Source organism: Hydra viridissima, unplaced genomic scaffold (genome assembly GCF_058129835.1).
Source record: "Hydra viridissima isolate aposymbiotic clone 2 unplaced genomic scaffold, HvirCarnegie_v1 scaffold_16, whole genome shotgun sequence".
In the NCBI taxonomy this organism is placed as follows: Eukaryota; Metazoa; Cnidaria; class Hydrozoa; order Anthoathecata; family Hydridae; genus Hydra; species Hydra viridissima.
In genome coordinates this window covers 3,464,499-3,486,588 of record NW_028324315.1, presented here as the reverse complement: position 1 = coordinate 3,486,588, position 22,090 = coordinate 3,464,499, and the positions used below count along the sequence as shown (strand labels likewise).

The following is a 22,090-nucleotide window of genomic DNA, read 5'->3' as shown; positions in this document are numbered from 1 at the left end:
CAACTTCTTTTTTCAGCTTGAGAAGACGAAAATTGCTAAGCAAGTCGTCACGCGCATTAAGGATAAGAACGGAATTGAAAAATCAACCACCGAGGAAATTATTAAGGAATTTGAAAGGTTTTACAAACACTTGTACAAGGAGAGCAAAAACAGCCCTATACACCAAAAGCGTCTTTTAGATCGCGTCGAGGTGAACAGGATAAGCGACTTTCAACAGCATGCGCTAAGCGAGCCCATCACGCTAAAGGAAGTCAATTCGGCCCTCCAAGGCATGACTAACAACAAATCTCCTGGACCCGACGGCCTAACCGTCGAGTTCTACAAGACCCACTTCAACGTCTTGGGAGATGCCATCGTTTCCATGTTAAACGAGGTTGTTAGCAAAAACGAAATGACGACCTCGCAAAAAGAGGCGCTCATATCCTGCATCTACAAAAAAGGCGACAAGTGCGACATTTCTAATTGGCGACCAATCTCCCTCCTGAATACAGATTATAAGATCCTAACTAAAATAATTGCAAATAGGCTAAAACCTGTGCTGGCAACAATATTAAGCGAAGACCAAACCGCGTGCGTGCCGCACAGGACAATTTATCACAACCTAGCCTACACAAGGGATGTCATTCAAATAGCAAATGATTGCCATCTCGACGCGTCTATCATCTCAATAGATCAGGTGAAAGCGTTCGACAGAGTGGACAGAAACTTTCTGTTCGACTGTTTAGACAAATTCGGCTTTAGCGCTAAGTTCGTTAACATCATAAAAACCATCTATTACGACATTAACGCGCGCCTCAAAATAAACGGCTTCACGTCTGAAAAGTTTCAGATACTAAGAGGAGTCAGGCAAGGCTGTCCTTTATCAATGATCCTCTACGTCATACAGGCTGAGATATTCGCCTGCTACGTACGTCAGAATAATAACATCAGAGGCATTACCATAAATGGACATGAAACCAAGCTGCAGCAATACGCCGATGACACCGTCTTTTACATTACCGGCGACAAATCCATCACTGCGCTTGGCAAAGCTCTCAAACTTAACAAAAAAGCGACAGGCGCTAAACTCAACATCCCAAAGTGCCAAGGTCTGTGGCTCGGCCGCAATAGAAACGAGAGCAAACCTAACTATCTAAACTTCACGTGGGACGGCCACTCTCTTAAGAGCCTCGGAGTGGTCTTCACCAACTCGCCTCACGTTCGAAACACCCAGTGGAACGAGTGCATCGAGCAACTCGACAAAAAAATACTCCGCTGGAAGAAGCTCCATTTGTCTTTCAAAGGCAAAGCCATAGCCATTAACCAGACCATACTGAGCAACCTTTGGCACTTAGCGTTCACCATCCCGCTGCCAAGCAAGCGTAAGATCAAGCTGCTCGAAAGCAAAATTGAGAAGTTCCTATGGAACAACTCCTCCATAAAAACCAACAACTTAGTATCCAAACTTCCCATTCAGAAAGGCGGACTTAACATCGTAAACATCCGCGACAAACTCGTCTCCATCCAAGTGAGCTGGCTCTCCAAGTTCTTCAACCACGATCTCAATGGAGCTTGGAGAGACACAGCCACTTTCATCTTTGACAGATATAGAGACGCCTCCCAGGGTGAGCGCATCTTTCTCACCGCCCACTCGCACACTTCGCTCAAAACTTTGCCACCATACTACCGGCAAATGGCGAAGCACTGGGCCACCATCTATCAGAACTGCGCCATCACAAACCTAACCATCGAGGAAATTCTGAATCAGCCCATATACCATAACCCCCACATACGCCATCACAACAACGCTCTTAAAACAACACCACTCTCTAAACAGCGAAACATCCATCTCATTGCGGACGTAGCAAAAGTGTTTGTTCCTGGCTTTCTAAACTGCGAGCTCACTGGATTGACCGAAAAACATCTCAACAAAGTCATCATGTCGATCCCTCAGCAGTGGAGAGATAAAATAAACACCCAACATCAAAACTACGACCACCGCAGAGCCAAAATGCATCTCAGGATCAACGGCTCATCCGACATCTCTTTCCGCGAGCTCACGCCTAAAAACGTGTATCGTATTATATCCGCTAAGAAACATCACAGCGTTCCAACACACTACCACAAATGGAACCTTTATTTTACCGACAGCATGAGAGGCACAACTCAAAAAGAATGGGCTCGACTATTCTTAAACGTGCACAAAAACACCACCAACAACAAAGCTGACGAGGTAAAATACAAAATAATACACTTCGCTATTCCTACCAACTCCATCTTTAAGAAAAGAGGACATGCCCCGGATGACCTGTGTCCACAGTGCATGAAAGCGAAGGAAACATTAGCGCACATGATATACTCATGCGAAAAAGCTCAACCCCTCATAAAATACGCCATATCCATTCTAAACAAAATCTATACTCCGCAGCCTGCCTTCGAAAACACCTTTAAATTTTTCTTATTCTCACACGCAGAGAATGTAAATATTTTTAACCTTGGAAAAAGAATTTTAAACGAGTTGATTTATACCATATATTGTAATAGAATGAGGTCGTTCCATGACCGTTCGACTTTTACAAGACTGAAACTACTCATAGAGTTTCAGTGCAGGCTAAAAAATATTATTTATGAAGAAAAAGAATTCGCGAAACAAAATAACACACTGGACGACTTTCTCATAGAGTCTCGAAGTATCTGGGATGCAGATCTCAAACTAAATTTAGACACGAATTTAAACATCTATCTGAGCTAAAAGAAATACCCAGATACTAATTGAATTAAAAAATTTTCTTTTTTTTCGTTTTTTTTTTCGTTTTTTCGTATTTCAGTGTTTGTAGCGTCTCTCTCGTTTTTCCGTTTTTTCGCTTTTTCGATTTTTTATGTTTTTATGTCCTAAGCCATATGGCATCGTACCTCGGCGTCCGTGTGTTTTGTTTCGTGATTTAGTCCTGCGCTTGTTCAGTCATGTAAAGTCCTATTCGTGTCCGGTCATGGAGCAGTGGACCATTATTTGTAAATAATATCCATTGTAACATTTTTCGGACACCTCTGCAAGGCATCTGCCGGAGGAGGCAATAAATACCCAATACCTCAAGTGTAGTATCTGTTCTTATCAGTTTAATATCTGGTACGCCGGCATAGTCCGGCTCATATATTAATCTGATTTTTGGCATTTGGTCAAGGGATCGTAGGTTTACCTCGCCCTGACCGCGGGTTGCCTCGGCGTTGCACTACTGCTGAGTGCGGCCCATTAAAAAGAGAAAAAAAAAAAAACGGAACGATGCGGTTAGGGTCCAATCAAAAAACCACAATTGCGAAGATTGGGGCACGTCCGAGGCTCCCCACACAACGGGAAAGGCATACTTACCTGACGGGGAAGTAAACCTGATCAACATGGGGCTTCTTCCAGGGTGAGGCTCTTGCATTGCACTTCGCCTGGGCTGACCCCTGCGATTACCGCTAACGTCGGTAACTCGACCGTACAATTTCTGGTAGTGGGGGCCTGCGTTCGCGCTCGCCCCCTTTAAAGATGCAAAAAAAAAAACCCTCACTCAGCCCTCTATGAGTTACTGGACGTAAACGAGTATTTGAGAAAAGGTATGTTTTATGTGTATTTATATGTTATGTATATATCCTCGAGTGAAGATTTGTCAGTGAGAAGGTAAACAAAGCCTCCTAAAAGTGTAAACACATTTTATTTCGTTCAAAAGTTCTTTGTTGTTGTTTTGTTTTTTTTCTTATAAAATCAATGAAAATCTAGTCGCAACCAGTAAGCGTGATCGAACGGCTGCAACACCAGAAATCATTCAATGAATGGCTGTAATAAAAAAACAATAATGGTAATAATTGTTGAAAGAAAAAAAAATAGTCGCAATAATAAAAATATGATAATAATAGTAAGATTGAAAATAATAACAATCGTAATAATGGTAATAAAAGATGATGATAGCAATAACAGACTAATAATAATACCAACAGCAATGATAATAACGATAATAACAATAGTAATAATCATAAAAAATAAGTAATGGCAATAACAAACTAACAGTAATGATAGTAACAACAATAGTAACAATTTCCATCCATTTTTGTATATTTCATATTGGATTCTGGTATATTTTTTGACTTGTAGTTTATGACTTGAAAACAGCTATTATTGCATGTTTTGATAAGTTGCAGCAAGTCTACAAATCAACTTCGCGTAAGTTTCCAATGCCTTAACAATAATCTTTGAACAGGTGTGTAGCTATGAAATTAGCCTTTGGTATTGTTTAGATTGCCGTTTTGGAACGATTGCAACATAGCCTGAATGTTTGGCAACACACCGCTGCTCGCGATTGTAACACCAAACAACAGCTTGTTTAACTTCTTCGTCGTTGCGAACAGCTAGCTGCAAACGACGAGGAATGATCCTGGCTCTCTGGTTATCGCGTGCAGCATTACCAGCTAGCTGTAAGATTTTCGGCGGAGAGGTTTTCAAAAACTCCAGCTAAGTAGATGGTGCGCCTAAACCGATGAGATTAGACACGACCAATAGGAAACTGAAGAAAGCCACTCTTAGCCTTAGCTTTTCCTCCTTTTCCACGTGCTAACATTTTGTTTTCTACTGAAAACAGACTGACAGACTAGAGATCTCGTGCGGCTTTTTGTTAAACAGAAAAGAGTTTTTTAACCAATAGTAAAAAAGAAATAAACAATGCTCAAATGACGTAATCTTTTAAAAACCAATAGAAGTGCGTAGAACGGAAAAGTTATCAAGTTGGAAACCACAAATCTACTTTAAATTAAATCCAGTTGCAATGCAATGAAAACAAAGAAGAAAAAACTTTCACTGCTAAGCTCGTCGAAATGATCTGACGCACCAAAAGCCGGAGGAAAACAAGCGCCAAAGGTGGCAAAAAAAGGCGAGAAGCGCGCTGGTAAGAAAGGCGGAAAAGTCGCTGGAACTGGTGACAAGAAGCGCAAGAGAAAGAGACGAGAGTCTTATGCCACACAAATTTTAAAAACATTATACGCATTAGAAAATGGGTTCAAATGAAAATATCTGTTGCAATCGTTATATTTTATGGAGCAAACATCGCCGAGAACAAATTAGCTGCTGAAATAAAATACTCGAGTTGTTCTAATCCGTCTTAGTCTATGAACAACTGAAAACCTATTTGTTTTTTGTTGTTGTTGTTTTTTTGTTTGACTTGTTTTTTTTCTTCATTTTTTTTTTTTTTTTCTTTTTTAGAAACGAAAACTATAAGAACTCTATTCCTGCAAAAAAAAAAAAAAAAAAAAAATTTTAGCAAATTACTATTGGCTCCTAGTATTGTTTGTTTGTCACCATGTTTGTGTGCGTCAAGAATGTATAAATTGCATTCAGAATTGTCAATCAAACCAGAGTCCGATTTTTCTTTTTCATTTCTTCGTTGATGATTATAGAAAGACAAACAGCAGCACATTTCTTCCTTCCAGGCGTTGTATACTTATTTAATTATATTCTTATTGGCGCTTACAAGACAGTTAATGTAGTCTTTTGTGGTAAATTTTAAAACTATTAAGCATTAATTGGATAGTTACGAAATAACGAATGTTGTTAATGCTGGTAAGAAAATACTAATAACGAGGAAGTGGATGCAATGTGCTACCGTTAGTACTAACCATAATTTGATCACAAATGGAAAAGAAAGAAAAGAAAACAAAAAACTGTTTGAATAATTTCTTTTGAATAACGAATGTTTTTCTTTAGGAAGGTTGCAGAAAATAAAAGATTGAGAGAGCTTAACTACTTCTTGATTAGAATATGACCATTTTATGTGCAACTGAGGCAGAACATGGTTTTTAAAAATCATTATTCAGATTTAATCATTAGATCTTGCTAAAATTTTTGTTTTTTTTGTCATTAAATGCAAAAAATCTAACTTCTGCTTTTTTTTAAAAAAGAATCACACAAAGGCTTGGGCACTAGTATGAAACCGCAAGCTCTAAGATATCTAAAAGCATGCACTATCTTCCGACCATTCGCTGGGCACGGAAAAAACACATACTACATTTTAGTCACTGTGTATTAAGGTATGCATCAAATACTTGCCAATCGTATTTCGTTCATTTCGGGGTTTCGGGAAGGGGAACAATCAAATAAAAAAAAAAAAGCCTAAGATCGAATGATCGCGTACACTTTTCATCATTTAACTGACAGGTAAACTGAAGGAGTTACTACGCTCCACGAATTTAGTTTAACTTAGTTACTTAGTTACTACGATCTTAGTTTAACAACGGTGTAGTGGTTACGCGCAGTCCTACTAAAGTTATTGGTGTCGGCCTAGCGTCAAGGAGCCGTAAAGGTGCTTTTGGTTTGGTTTGTTTCGAATTAAAAAAAAAAAAAAAAAAAAAAATGGAAGAAAAGAGTATCTAAGACAAAACCAAGACAAGTGAGTTTAGAGGAGTTCCATTTAAGTTTTTATCATTTATCAAGAATGCTTTAAGTAACAAAAAGTACTGCGCTACTTATTTTCAATGTTTTCTACCTTATATTTTAAAACTTGAAGCAGTTTAGCCACTACTGTTTTGTACACTTTACTCTCTCAAGTCTTCAAAAATACTTAAAAATAGTTCCTGATTAAAAAAAAAAATAATGCTTAGAAATAAATTTGCATTTTTAGGGGTAGTCACAAGAGACTTTCAGAGTCCGTCTTGAGTTCCTGAAATATCTGTATTAAAATCTGCACTACCACTGCTACTACTCCTACTACTGCTACTCACAAGAGCATCCCAGTGAGCGAGGAAAAGTGAGGAGTTCTTCTCGCTCGTATCGGTGAGTGAAACAGAAGAAGCATCTTTCTGAGAATTTCTTCTTCTAGTTTGTTCACAGCTTTATTTCTTTTACAGTTAAACTGACACAAGGCCAACAAATGAATGGTCAATTAGGGATACTTTTCAATGGACAATCTGTCCACTTCTTTAAAACAATCCTTTAGTTTGATGAAAGATACGTGACAATTTTTTTTTTAAAAAATGGCATGTTCAATGCACTTTGAATCAAACCTTTTGTTTGGCTTTTTCATAACATGGCTTTTCAATGTTTTACAGAGTTTCTGTTAAAATTAACCCAGCCTCAGGTAGCAAGTCTAAGCATTGAAAATAAAATGTCGAAAGTACTGAATTTTGAGTGTACATATGGTTCTGGGGCAAGGTTGGTTAAGGGTTAAGTTAGGTTAGCATCAGACTTGGCTCAATTGTGGCTGTAACTTAATTGTAATTAAATGTATTTTCATGAAGTAATTGTTATTGTATTTTATAAGGTACAGTCACAAGTAATTGTAATAATATGACTTGTAAGTGAATTACAAGTGCAAGTCATTGTAATTCAGTTGCTATTAAAATTTCAAGTAATCGTAATTCAATTACATTTACAATTGAAATTGACCCAAGTCTGCTAGATAATATTTTTAACTTTGTTCTCCATCAATCCTGAGGTTCTATAATTTAAGCAAATACATTTTTAGGCTTGATTTAGGTTGGGCAATATGTAAAATTTTTTAAAAAAACTTTGCATTCTTCCATTCACCACACTCTGTGAGTTTGTGAAAAATCGAGATATGATGTGCAAGGCTTTTCATGATTTTCTTCGTTATCTCTGCCATAAATTCATTAGTTGGCCTGACAATCTACAATTGCTCGATTGCAAAGTTCCCTGCAGTTTTCTGTATGGCTCTGTGGCTATTAGCATGAATAGAAATCAATTTGTTGACATTCCACCTGATTATGATGAAGGCTAGCTAAATCTTCCAGTATGGTGCTATCTCTATCAGTCCCATGGTTATCTGTGGTCCAGGACTGAGAGCGCACTGTTTAAATGTCCTAAGGTATTGGCATGACGCATGGATGCATGAATATATGTATCAATGCATGCATGCATGCATGCATGCATGTATGTATGTATGTATGTATGTATGTATGTATGGAAGTTTGTTTGTATGTATGTATGTATGTATGTATGTATGTATGTATGTATGTATGGAAAATTGTATGTATGGAAGTATGTATGCACGTTTGTGTGTATGCATGCATTACTTTTGCTAACATGATGCTGTCAACTGTAATTTAGGGTCATAAGTTTGTCCTTTTCCATTTGTTGTTTGATGTTTTGAGTGTTTTAGGTCACTTTTTTAAATTGTTTTACCTTTTTGTCAGTAAACATTTAAGGAGTTCATTTCTTCCAATAAAATGCTTTGTTTAATTTATATGTAAACAGAAATATTTCAAAAATATTTCTTGCTACTCAGTTTAAAGTCTTAAATTAGTTTACACCGTCCAAATTTCTAAACTTCAACTTTGTTTTTTAGATTTTAGTTTGTGAGAAATTGCTATTTGAGGCTAATGACAAACAAATCTTCCTAAGCTCTGCTGTTTTGGTGATGGATTAAAGTACCATCGTTACAACAGATGAAAAGAACATTTAAATACAGAGGTTCTCCAAATGTTTTTTGACAGAAAAAATCTGTCGGGGCGCTAGTATTTTGAGTTGATTTTGGATTGTTCAACTTGGCTTTTGATCGCATTATGCATTTGAATCTGCTGCTGCCCAGTGTTATTTTTAAATCTTGGTTAGTTGGGTTATTTCTGAAAGAAGGTTAAAAAACCCAAATGTTTTAGAATGAAATTGTTGCAGTTTTAGTTTCATACAACGAGCCCATGTTTTCATTGTTCAAACTTACAGTTACCCATCGACTTATTCAAATGCCCACAAGTTTTTTCGTTCAAAGGGAGGGAGCCAGCACACAAATTCGTTGAAAAAGTATCGCTTCTCGGCCTAATGGCTAAGATCAAGTGTAGTATCTGTTCTTATCAGTTTAATATCTGGTACGCCGGCATAGTCCGGCTCATATATTAATCTGATTTTTGGCATTTGGTCAAGGGATCGTAGGTTTACCTCGCCCTGACCGCGGGTTGCCTCGGCGTTGCACTACTGCTGAGTGCGGCCCATTAAAAAGAGAAAAAAAAAAAAACGGAACGATGCGGTTAGGGTCCAATCAAAAAACCACAATTGCGAAGATTGGGGCACGTCCGAGGCTCCCCACACAACGGGAAAGGCATACTTACCTGACGGGGAAGTAAACCTGATCAACATGGGGCTTCTTCCAGGGTGAGGCTCTTGCATTGCACTTCGCCTGGGCTGACCCCTGCGATTACCGCTAACGTCGGTAACTCGACCGTACAATTTCTGGTAGTGGGGGCCTGCGTTCGCGCTCGCCCCCTTTAAAGATGCAAAAAAAAAAACCCTCACTCAGCCCTCTATGAGTTACTGGACGTAAACGAGTATTTGAGAAAAGGTATGTTTTATGTGTATTTATATGTTATGTATATATCCTCGAGTGAAGATTTGTCAGTGAGAAGGTAAACAAAGCCTCCTAAAAGTGTAAACACATTTTATTTCGTTCAAAAGTTCTTTGTTGTTGTTTTGTTTTTTTTCTTATAAAATCAATGAAAATCTAGTCGCAACCAGTAAGCGTGATCGAACGGCTGCAACACCAGAAATCATTCAATGAATGGCTGTAATAAAAAAACAATAATGGTAATAATTGTTGAAAGAAAAAAAAATAGTCGCAATAATAAAAATATGATAATAATAGTAAGATTGAAAATAATAACAATCGTAATAATGGTAATAAAAGATGATGATAGCAATAACAGACTAATAATAATACCAACAGCAATGATAATAACGATAATAACAATAGTAATAATCATAAAAAATAAGTAATGGCAATAACAAACTAACAGTAATGATAGTAACAACAATAGTAACAATTTCCATCCATTTTTGTATATTTCATATTGGATTCTGGTATATTTTTTGACTTGTAGTTTATGACTTGAAAACAGCTATTATTGCATGTTTTGATAAGTTGCAGCAAGTCTACAAATCAACTTCGCGTAAGTTTCCAATGCCTTAACAATAATCTTTGAACAGGTGTGTAGCTATGAAATTAGCCTTTGGTATTGTTTAGATTGCCGTTTTGGAACGATTGCAACATAGCCTGAATGTTTGGCAACACACCGCTGCTCGCGATTGTAACACCAAACAACAGCTTGTTTAACTTCTTCGTCGTTGCGAACAGCTAGCTGCAAACGACGAGGAATGATCCTGGCTCTCTGGTTATCGCGTGCAGCATTACCAGCTAGCTGTAAGATTTTCGGCGGAGAGGTTTTCAAAAACTCCAGCTAAGTAGATGGTGCGCCTAAACCGATGAGATTAGACACGACCAATAGGAAACTGAAGAAAGCCACTCTTAGCCTTAGCTTTTCCTCCTTTTCCACGTGCTAACATTTTGTTTTCTACTGAAAACAGACTGACAGACTAGAGATCTCGTGCGGCTTTTTGTTAAACAGAAAAGAGTTTTTTAACCAATAGTAAAAAAGAAATAAACAATGCTCAAATGACGTAATCTTTTAAAAACCAATAGAAGTGCGTAGAACGGAAAAGTTATCAAGTTGGAAACCACAAATCTACTTTAAATTAAATCCAGTTGCAATGCAATGAAAACAAAGAAGAAAAAACTTTCACTGCTAAGCTCGTCGAAATGATCTGACGCACCAAAAGCCGGAGGAAAACAAGCGCCAAAGGTGGCAAAAAAAGGCGAGAAGCGCGCTGGTAAGAAAGGCGGAAAAGTCGCTGGAACTGGTGACAAGAAGCGCAAGAGAAAGAGACGAGAGTCTTATGCCACACAAATTTTAAAAACATTATACGCATTAGAAAATGGGTTCAAATGAAAATATCTGTTGCAATCGTTATATTTTATGGAGCAAACATCGCCGAGAACAAATTAGCTGCTGAAATAAAATACTCGAGTTGTTCTAATCCGTCTTAGTCTATGAACAACTGAAAACCTATTTGTTTTTTGTTGTTGTTGTTTTTTTGTTTGACTTGTTTTTTTTCTTCATTTTTTTTTTTTTTTTCTTTTTTAGAAACGAAAACTATAAGAACTCTATTCCTGCAAAAAAAAAAAAAAAAAAAAAATTTTAGCAAATTACTATTGGCTCCTAGTATTGTTTGTTTGTCACCATGTTTGTGTGCGTCAAGAATGTATAAATTGCATTCAGAATTGTCAATCAAACCAGAGTCCGATTTTTCTTTTTCATTTCTTCGTTGATGATTATAGAAAGACAAACAGCAGCACATTTCTTCCTTCCAGGCGTTGTATACTTATTTAATTATATTCTTATTGGCGCTTACAAGACAGTTAATGTAGTCTTTTGTGGTAAATTTTAAAACTATTAAGCATTAATTGGATAGTTACGAAATAACGAATGTTGTTAATGCTGGTAAGAAAATACTAATAACGAGGAAGTGGATGCAATGTGCTACCGTTAGTACTAACCATAATTTGATCACAAATGGAAAAGAAAGAAAAGAAAACAAAAAACTGTTTGAATAATTTCTTTTGAATAACGAATGTTTTTCTTTAGGAAGGTTGCAGAAAATAAAAGATTGAGAGAGCTTAACTACTTCTTGATTAGAATATGACCATTTTATGTGCAACTGAGGCAGAACATGGTTTTTAAAAATCATTATTCAGATTTAATCATTAGATCTTGCTAAAATTTTTGTTTTTTTTGTCATTAAATGCAAAAAATCTAACTTCTGCTTTTTTTTAAAAAAGAATCACACAAAGGCTTGGGCACTAGTATGAAACCGCAAGCTCTAAGATATCTAAAAGCATGCACTATCTTCCGACCATTCGCTGGGCACGGAAAAAACACATACTACATTTTAGTCACTGTGTATTAAGGTATGCATCAAATACTTGCCAATCGTATTTCGTTCATTTCGGGGTTTCGGGAAGGGGAACAATCAAATAAAAAAAAAAAAGCCTAAGATCGAATGATCGCGTACACTTTTCATCATTTAACTGACAGGTAAACTGAAGGAGTTACTACGCTCCACGAATTTAGTTTAACTTAGTTACTTAGTTACTACGATCTTAGTTTAACAACGGTGTAGTGGTTACGCGCAGTCCTACTAAAGTTATTGGTGTCGGCCTAGCGTCAAGGAGCCGTAAAGGTGCTTTTGGTTTGGTTTGTTTCGAATTAAAAAAAAAAAAAAAAAAAAAAATGGAAGAAAAGAGTATCTAAGACAAAACCAAGACAAGTGAGTTTAGAGGAGTTCCATTTAAGTTTTTATCATTTATCAAGAATGCTTTAAGTAACAAAAAGTACTGCGCTACTTATTTTCAATGTTTTCTACCTTATATTTTAAAACTTGAAGCAGTTTAGCCACTACTGTTTTGTACACTTTACTCTCTCAAGTCTTCAAAAATACTTAAAAATAGTTCCTGATTAAAAAAAAAAATAATGCTTAGAAATAAATTTGCATTTTTAGGGGTAGTCACAAGAGACTTTCAGAGTCCGTCTTGAGTTCCTGAAATATCTGTATTAAAATCTGCACTACCACTGCTACTACTCCTACTACTGCTACTCACAAGAGCATCCCAGTGAGCGAGGAAAAGTGAGGAGTTCTTCTCGCTCGTATCGGTGAGTGAAACAGAAGAAGCATCTTTCTGAGAATTTCTTCTTCTAGTTTGTTCACAGCTTTATTTCTTTTACAGTTAAACTGACACAAGGCCAACAAATGAATGGTCAATTAGGGATACTTTTCAATGGACAATCTGTCCACTTCTTTAAAACAATCCTTTAGTTTGATGAAAGATACGTGACAATTTTTTTTTTAAAAAATGGCATGTTCAATGCACTTTGAATCAAACCTTTTGTTTGGCTTTTTCATAACATGGCTTTTCAATGTTTTACAGAGTTTCTGTTAAAATTAACCCAGCCTCAGGTAGCAAGTCTAAGCATTGAAAATAAAATGTCGAAAGTACTGAATTTTGAGTGTACATATGGTTCTGGGGCAAGGTTGGTTAAGGGTTAAGTTAGGTTAGCATCAGACTTGGCTCAATTGTGGCTGTAACTTAATTGTAATTAAATGTATTTTCATGAAGTAATTGTTATTGTATTTTATAAGGTACAGTCACAAGTAATTGTAATAATATGACTTGTAAGTGAATTACAAGTGCAAGTCATTGTAATTCAGTTGCTATTAAAATTTCAAGTAATCGTAATTCAATTACATTTACAATTGAAATTGACCCAAGTCTGCTAGATAATATTTTTAACTTTGTTCTCCATCAATCCTGAGGTTCTATAATTTAAGCAAATACATTTTTAGGCTTGATTTAGGTTGGGCAATATGTAAAATTTTTTAAAAAAACTTTGCATTCTTCCATTCACCACACTCTGTGAGTTTGTGAAAAATCGAGATATGATGTGCAAGGCTTTTCATGATTTTCTTCGTTATCTCTGCCATAAATTCATTAGTTGGCCTGACAATCTACAATTGCTCGATTGCAAAGTTCCCTGCAGTTTTCTGTATGGCTCTGTGGCTATTAGCATGAATAGAAATCAATTTGTTGACATTCCACCTGATTATGATGAAGGCTAGCTAAATCTTCCAGTATGGTGCTATCTCTATCAGTCCCATGGTTATCTGTGGTCCAGGACTGAGAGCGCACTGTTTAAATGTCCTAAGGTATTGGCATGACGCATGGATGCATGAATATATGTATCAATGCATGCATGCATGCATGCATGCATGTATGTATGTATGTATGTATGTATGTATGTATGGAAGTTTGTTTGTATGTATGTATGTATGTATGTATGTATGTATGTATGTATGTATGGAAAATTGTATGTATGGAAGTATGTATGCACGTTTGTGTGTATGCATGCATTACTTTTGCTAACATGATGCTGTCAACTGTAATTTAGGGTCATAAGTTTGTCCTTTTCCATTTGTTGTTTGATGTTTTGAGTGTTTTAGGTCACTTTTTTAAATTGTTTTACCTTTTTGTCAGTAAACATTTAAGGAGTTCATTTCTTCCAATAAAATGCTTTGTTTAATTTATATGTAAACAGAAATATTTCAAAAATATTTCTTGCTACTCAGTTTAAAGTCTTAAATTAGTTTACACCGTCCAAATTTCTAAACTTCAACTTTGTTTTTTAGATTTTAGTTTGTGAGAAATTGCTATTTGAGGCTAATGACAAACAAATCTTCCTAAGCTCTGCTGTTTTGGTGATGGATTAAAGTACCATCGTTACAACAGATGAAAAGAACATTTAAATACAGAGGTTCTCCAAATGTTTTTTGACAGAAAAAATCTGTCGGGGCGCTAGTATTTTGAGTTGATTTTGGATTGTTCAACTTGGCTTTTGATCGCATTATGCATTTGAATCTGCTGCTGCCCAGTGTTATTTTTAAATCTTGGTTAGTTGGGTTATTTCTGAAAGAAGGTTAAAAAACCCAAATGTTTTAGAATGAAATTGTTGCAGTTTTAGTTTCATACAACGAGCCCATGTTTTCATTGTTCAAACTTACAGTTACCCATCGACTTATTCAAATGCCCACAAGTTTTTTCGTTCAAAGGGAGGGAGCCAGCACACAAATTCGTTGAAAAAGTATCGCTTCTCGGCCTAATGGCTAAGATCAAGTGTAGTATCTTTTGGTGAATTTTTAGCTCAATAGATTATTTAGTTATTCTACAAAGCTTCTTCGCCACTCTTAAAGAAAATCGACGTTTGTCATCGGCTGCTCCGTAACAAGAGTACAGACTTTGACGAACTTTTTTCGTTTTGTTTTTAAACTTTTTTTGCTTTTTTTTTTTTTTACTTTTATTCTCCTGCAACATGGCATCCTACGCAAAAACCGTCGGAAGCAAGACTGAAAGACAGGAACGAATCATCGACCTCAACATCCACATGGACCCGAAAGAACACTTCAACCGAAGTTATCAAGAAATGCGAGCGAAAGAACTCGAACAGAAGATTGCGAAAGTTGTCGGACCGAATAAGCTGATCAGCCTCACCTACGCCAACCGAGGAAATTGGATCGCTGAACTCCGAACGAAAACCGATGCCCAGTTGCTTGCAGACTCGGAACTTACCATCTCCGGCTGCAACCGAAAAGTCACATCGAAAGTCCGAAGCGAAATCGGCTTCCTTATTACCATCAAGTGTGACCCTCTAGTTGAAGACGATGAAATACTAGAGCAAATTAAACCCTTCGCAGCTGAAGTGTACTCCATCACACACACCAGCTACCGATTCAACCCTATCCTGAAAGATGGGAGACGACTCTTCCGAATTCGTCCATCGGTAAAACTCAATGAAATACCACACCACATTGAGATCGAAGGGGTCAAAATCGCACTCTACTTTGCAGGGAAATCTTTTCTCTGTGAAAAATGTGGTGCTTCACATCCTCCACAACAAAGATGTGTTCAACAAACTCCTCAAACTTCTAATACTACACCTGAAGCGATCACCGTTGCAAAAGCTAGCAACGCTAAAAAACCTTCTGCGAAACCAACTGAGAAAGAAATCGAAATGAAGCAGACGGTAGAACAAGAAAAGTTCGTGAAAGAAATCCGAGTCCTCGTTGACGAAGAGAGTCAAAGCATCACCGCTCTTGAAACCACCAACATCGAGACGGAAAGAATGGTTCAGAAACTAATGGACCTGGATGCTGAAATCAACGAGGCAGGTAGCTCCAGAAGAAAAGAAGAGAAAGACACACGAGAAGAGGGGTGGAAAACTGTGGACGTAAAAACAATTAAAAAGGTCACGGACGATAACGAATCCCGTACCGAAAAAGCCACTGCCAAACGAATGGCGCCCCCACCGACGCCTCAGAAAAAAGACATTAAGAAAGTTCAAAGGTAAACTTCCTCCTTTTATTTTTTATTTTTTGGGAGACTTACCTTTGTTTATTTCTTCGCTATTTTGTGGTTATAAAATTGCGTGATTGTAAATCTTTAAGCACACACACTCATCTCATAAAGCGTCAAAACATTCACAAATTCATATTTCATTAAATGGCCGTTTATTTCGCTTCTTTTCTTTTTCTCCATCTTTTTCACTTCTCTTACTTTTTATTTTCTCGTTTCTGTTCTACTAGAAAATTCTCACCACGCTTTCTCATCAATTATTCATTACGAACCATCTGTGCTATGTCGCAATCATACCACGCGCACATTCCAAAATCGAATTCGAAGTTCCTTAAAAACTTTGGATTTCGAGAGCAAAATTTGTTTAAAATACTCTGTAAGAATGGAGTCAGTACGTATTTTTTCAGCAAATGTTTGTGGTCTTATTGATGTTAAAAAGCAGAAAATAATGATCCACAAACTCCAGAAAATGCGTCATGACTTCATTTTACTGCAAGAGACGCATCTAAATAACGACCAGGCGAAGGAGTTCCTAGCGAAATGGAAACACGCAGGATTTTTCTCCGCAGGTCGCAACCATTCAGGAGGCACTCTAATTTTACATCAGGGAAATAATATCAACTTTCAGCTAATAGAAAAATTTGAGGATGCGCACGGGCGTTTTAACTATATTATCATCGAAGTTAAGTCGCAGAAATTTTTAATAATTAATGTGTACGCTACGTCCGGACAATCGCGCGATCAAGAAAACGCACGAAAGCTCCTTTGGGAATGCCTCGCTGCGAAATTTAAAAACCTAAACGCTGAAAACTACGCGATAATTTTAGGGGGCGATTTTAACATGGTCTTAAACGAACTAGACAGACACCCTCAACTAACGCGTAAGAAATGCGCTTCGAGCGAAAAATTTAAAAAGCTCTTGAACCTCTTAAATGTAGAAGACCTTTGGAGAGTTTTTAACCCCCACGGACAAGAGTTTACATACAAAGCCACCAACAACATTTCGTATGCGAGACTGGACAGAATCTACACCAGCAAACATCTACGCCAGTTCACTGACATTAAGCACGAACCGATGACATTCTCTGACCATCAGAACGGAGTCGAGGTTACCATAAGCTTAAACTCACTGGACATCGGCAAGACTGTGTGGATACTGAACAGAAAACATCTCAAAAACCCGCAATACAACGAACAAGTCGTAAAACTAATCACCGACTTTAACGAAAAAACGGTAAACTCCACAAACAAGCGAGAAGAGTGGGACGAACTTAAAAACGCCTTAAAAACTCTTTCCCAAACTTTTAGCAGATCTGAGGCGAAGAGCAAACGCGTTGCTGAATTTAAACTAAAAAAGCAACTGCGAAACGCACTTAAAAAAGCGCATTGCAACACCAACATGCGTAACTTAAGCGCAGAACTGAAAATAAAATTAGAGCAATTTGAAATGAATAGAGCGCACGGTGCAGCTGTTCGTGCTAAAATCAAATGGCGCACTCTCGGCGAAAAATGCAACAACTTCTTTTTTCAGCTTGAGAAGACGAAAATTGCTAAGCAAGTCGTCACGCGCATTAAGGATAAGAACGGAATTGAAAAATCAACCACCGAGGAAATTATTAAGGAATTTGAAAGGTTTTACAAACACTTGTACAAGGAGAGCAAAAACAGCCCTATACACCAAAAGCGTCTTTTAGATCGCGTCGAGGTGAACAGGATAAGCGACTTTCAACAGCATGCGCTAAGCGAGCCCATCACGCTAAAGGAAGTCAATTCGGCCCTCCAAGGCATGACTAACAACAAATCTCCTGGACCCGACGGCCTAACCGTCGAGTTCTACAAGACCCACTTCAACGTCTTGGGAGATGCCATCGTTTCCATGTTAAACGAGGTTGTTAGCAAAAACGAAATGACGACCTCGCAAAAAGAGGCGCTCATATCCTGCATCTACAAAAAAGGCGACAAGTGCGACATTTCTAATTGGCGACCAATCTCCCTCCTGAATACAGATTATAAGATCCTAACTAAAATAATTGCAAATAGGCTAAAACCTGTGCTGGCAACAATATTAAGCGAAGACCAAACCGCGTGCGTGCCGCACAGGACAATTTATCACAACCTAGCCTACACAAGGGATGTCATTCAAATAGCAAATGATTGCCATCTCGACGCGTCTATCATCTCAATAGATCAGGTGAAAGCGTTCGACAGAGTGGACAGAAACTTTCTGTTCGACTGTTTAGACAAATTCGGCTTTAGCGCTAAGTTCGTTAACATCATAAAAACCATCTATTACGACATTAACGCGCGCCTCAAAATAAACGGCTTCACGTCTGAAAAGTTTCAGATACTAAGAGGAGTCAGGCAAGGCTGTCCTTTATCAATGATCCTCTACGTCATACAGGCTGAGATATTCGCCTGCTACGTACGTCAGAATAATAACATCAGAGGCATTACCATAAATGGACATGAAACCAAGCTGCAGCAATACGCCGATGACACCGTCTTTTACATTACCGGCGACAAATCCATCACTGCGCTTGGCAAAGCTCTCAAACTTAACAAAAAAGCGACAGGCGCTAAACTCAACATCCCAAAGTGCCAAGGTCTGTGGCTCGGCCGCAATAGAAACGAGAGCAAACCTAACTATCTAAACTTCACGTGGGACGGCCACTCTCTTAAGAGCCTCGGAGTGGTCTTCACCAACTCGCCTCACGTTCGAAACACCCAGTGGAACGAGTGCATCGAGCAACTCGACAAAAAAATACTCCGCTGGAAGAAGCTCCATTTGTCTTTCAAAGGCAAAGCCATAGCCATTAACCAGACCATACTGAGCAACCTTTGGCACTTAGCGTTCACCATCCCGCTGCCAAGCAAGCGTAAGATCAAGCTGCTCGAAAGCAAAATTGAGAAGTTCCTATGGAACAACTCCTCCATAAAAACCAACAACTTAGTATCCAAACTTCCCATTCAGAAAGGCGGACTTAACATCGTAAACATCCGCGACAAACTCGTCTCCATCCAAGTGAGCTGGCTCTCCAAGTTCTTCAACCACGATCTCAATGGAGCTTGGAGAGACACAGCCACTTTCATCTTTGACAGATATAGAGACGCCTCCCAGGGTGAGCGCATCTTTCTCACCGCCCACTCGCACACTTCGCTCAAAACTTTGCCACCATACTACCGGCAAATGGCGAAACACTGGGCCACCATCTATCAGAACTGCGCCATCACAAACCTAACCATCGAGGAAATTCTGAATCAGCCCATATACCATAACCCCCACATACGCCATCACAACAACGCTCTTAAAACAACACCACTCTCTAAACAGCGAAACATCCATCTCATTGCGGACGTAGCAAAAGTGTTTGTTCCTGGCTTTCTAAACTGCGAGCTCACTGGATTGACCGAAAAACATCTCAACAAAGTCATCATGTCGATCCCTCAGCAGTGGAGAGATAAAATAAACACCCAACATCAAAACTACGACCACCGCAGAGCCAAAATGCATCTCAGGATCAACGGCTCATCCGACATCTCTTTCCGCGAGCTCACGCCTAAAAACGTGTATCGTATTATATCCGCTAAGAAACATCACAGCGTTCCAACACACTACCACAAATGGAACCTTTATTTTACCGACAGCATGAGAGGCACAACTCAAAAAGAATGGGCTCGACTATTCTTAAACGTGCACAAAAACACCACCAACAACAAAGCTGACGAGGTAAAATACAAAATAATACACTTCGCTATTCCTACCAACTCCATCTTTAAGAAAAGAGGACATGCCCCGGATGACCTGTGTCCACAGTGCATGAAAGCGAAGGAAACATTAGCGCACATGATATACTCATGCGAAAAAGCTCAACCCCTCATAAAATACGCCATATCCATTCTAAACAAAATCTATACTCCGCAGCCTGCCTTCGAAAACACCTTTAAATTTTTCTTATTCTCACACGCAGAGAATGTAAATATTTTTAACCTTGGAAAAAGAATTTTAAACGAGTTGATTTATACCATATATTGTAATAGAATGAGGTCGTTCCATGACCGTTCGACTTTTACAAGACTGAAACTACTCATAGAGTTTCAGTGCAGGCTAAAAAATATTATTTATGAAGAAAAAGAATTCGCGAAACAAAATAACACACTGGACGACTTTCTCATAGAGTCTCGAAGTATCTGGGATGCAGATCTCAAACTAAATTTAGACACGAATTTAAACATCTATCTGAGCTAAAAGAAATACCCAGATACTAATTGAATTAAAAAATTTTCTTTTTTTTCGTTTTTTTTTTCGTTTTTTCGTATTTCAGTGTTTGTAGCGTCTCTCTCGTTTTTCCGTTTTTTCGCTTTTTCGATTTTTTATGTTTTTATGTCCTAAGCCATATGGCATCGTACCTCGGCGTCCGTGTGTTTTGTTTCGTGATTTAGTCCTGCGCTTGTTCAGTCATGTAAAGTCCTATTCGTGTCCGGTCATGGAGCAGTGGACCATTATTTGTAAATAATATCCATTGTAACATTTTTCGGACACCTCTGCAAGGCATCTGCCGGAGGAGGCAATAAATACCCAATACCTCAAGTGTAGTATCTGTTCTTATCAGTTTAATATCTGGTACGCCGGCATAGTCCGGCTCATATATTAATCTGATTTTTGGCATTTGGTCAAGGGATCGTAGGTTTACCTCGCCCTGACCGCGGGTTGCCTCGGCGTTGCACTACTGCTGAGTGCGGCCCATTAAAAAGAGAAAAAAAAAAAAACGGAACGATGCGGTTAGGGTCCAATCAAAAAACCACAATTGCGAAGATTGGGGCACGTCCGAGGCTCCCCACACAACGGGAAAGGCATACTTACCTGACGGGGAAGTAAACCTGATCAACATGGGGCTTCTTCCAGGGTGAGGCTCTTGCATTGCACTTCGCCTGGGCTGACCCCTGCGATTACCGCTAACGTCGGTAACTCGACCGTACAATTTCTGGTAGTGGGGGCCTGCGTTCGCGCTCGCCCCCTTTAAAGATGCAAAAAAAAAAACCCTCACTCAGCCCTCTATGAGTTACTGGACGTAAACGAGTATTTGAGAAAAGGTATGTTTTATGTGTATTTATATGTTATGTATATATCCTCGAGTGAAGATTTGTCAGTGAGAAGGTAAACAAAGCCTCCTAAAAGTGTAAACACATTTTATTTCGTTCAAAAGTTCTTTGTTGTTGTTTTGTTTTTTTTCTTATAAAATCAATGAAAATCTAGTCGCAACCAGTAAGCGTGATCGAACGGCTGCAACACCAGAAATCATTCAATGAATGGCTGTAATAAAAAAACAATAATGGTAATAATTGTTGAAAGAAAAAAAAATAGTCGCAATAATAAAAATATGATAATAATAGTAAGATTGAAAATAATAACAATCGTAATAATGGTAATAAAAGATGATGATAGCAATAACAGACTAATAATAATACCAACAGCAATGATAATAACGATAATAACAATAGTAATAATCATAAAAAATAAGTAATGGCAATAACAAACTAACAGTAATGATAGTAACAACAATAGTAACAATTTCCATCCATTTTTGTATATTTCATATTGGATTCTGGTATATTTTTTGACTTGTAGTTTATGACTTGAAAACAGCTATTATTGCATGTTTTGATAAGTTGCAGCAAGTCTACAAATCAACTTCGCGTAAGTTTCCAATGCCTTAACAATAATCTTTGAACAGGTGTGTAGCTATGAAATTAGCCTTTGGTATTGTTTAGATTGCCGTTTTGGAACGATTGCAACATAGCCTGAATGTTTGGCAACACACCGCTGCTCGCGATTGTAACACCAAACAACAGCTTGTTTAACTTCTTCGTCGTTGCGAACAGCTAGCTGCAAACGACGAGGAATGATCCTGGCTCTCTGGTTATCGCGTGCAGCATTACCAGCTAGCTGTAAGATTTTCGGCGGAGAGGTTTTCAAAAACTCCAGCTAAGTAGATGGTGCGCCTAAACCGATGAGATTAGACACGACCAATAGGAAACTGAAGAAAGCCACTCTTAGCCTTAGCTTTTCCTCCTTTTCCACGTGCTAACATTTTGTTTTCTACTGAAAACAGACTGACAGACTAGAGATCTCGTGCGGCTTTTTGTTAAACAGAAAAGAGTTTTTTAACCAATAGTAAAAAAGAAATAAACAATGCTCAAATGACGTAATCTTTTAAAAACCAATAGAAGTGCGTAGAACGGAAAAGTTATCAAGTTGGAAACCACAAATCTACTTTAAATTAAATCCAGTTGCAATGCAATGAAAACAAAGAAGAAAAAACTTTCACTGCTAAGCTCGTCGA

General features: G+C 38.0%; 4 non-coding genes and 3 pseudogenes across 4 annotated transcripts; all 7 read left to right on the top strand.

The window, feature by feature from the left end:
• The first annotated feature begins 3,057 nt into the window (after nucleotides 1-3,057).
• Nucleotides 3,058-3,235, top strand: LOC149877423 (U2 spliceosomal RNA; annotated as a pseudogene).
• A 103-nt stretch (nucleotides 3,236-3,338) lies between these two features.
• Nucleotides 3,339-3,502, top strand: LOC149877422 (U1 spliceosomal RNA). Its single transcript, XR_016448246.1, has one exon. It is a non-coding gene; the product is annotated as a U1 spliceosomal RNA (small nuclear RNA).
• A 5,261-nt stretch (nucleotides 3,503-8,763) lies between these two features.
• Nucleotides 8,764-8,955, top strand: LOC149877421 (U2 spliceosomal RNA). Its single transcript, XR_016448191.1, has one exon. It is a non-coding gene; the product is annotated as a U2 spliceosomal RNA (small nuclear RNA).
• Nucleotides 8,956-9,058: 103 nt separating this feature from the next.
• On the top strand, nucleotides 9,059-9,222 carry LOC149877420 (U1 spliceosomal RNA). Its single transcript, XR_016448242.1, has one exon. It is a non-coding gene; the product is annotated as a U1 spliceosomal RNA (small nuclear RNA).
• A 5,261-nt stretch (nucleotides 9,223-14,483) lies between these two features.
• On the top strand, nucleotides 14,484-14,587 carry LOC145195951 (U2 spliceosomal RNA; annotated as a pseudogene).
• A 5,734-nt stretch (nucleotides 14,588-20,321) lies between these two features.
• On the top strand, nucleotides 20,322-20,499 carry LOC145195950 (U2 spliceosomal RNA; annotated as a pseudogene).
• A 103-nt stretch (nucleotides 20,500-20,602) lies between these two features.
• Nucleotides 20,603-20,766, top strand: LOC145195947 (U1 spliceosomal RNA). Its single transcript, XR_013848548.2, has one exon. It is a non-coding gene; the product is annotated as a U1 spliceosomal RNA (small nuclear RNA).
• The last annotated feature ends 1,324 nt before the right edge of the window (nucleotides 20,767-22,090 follow it).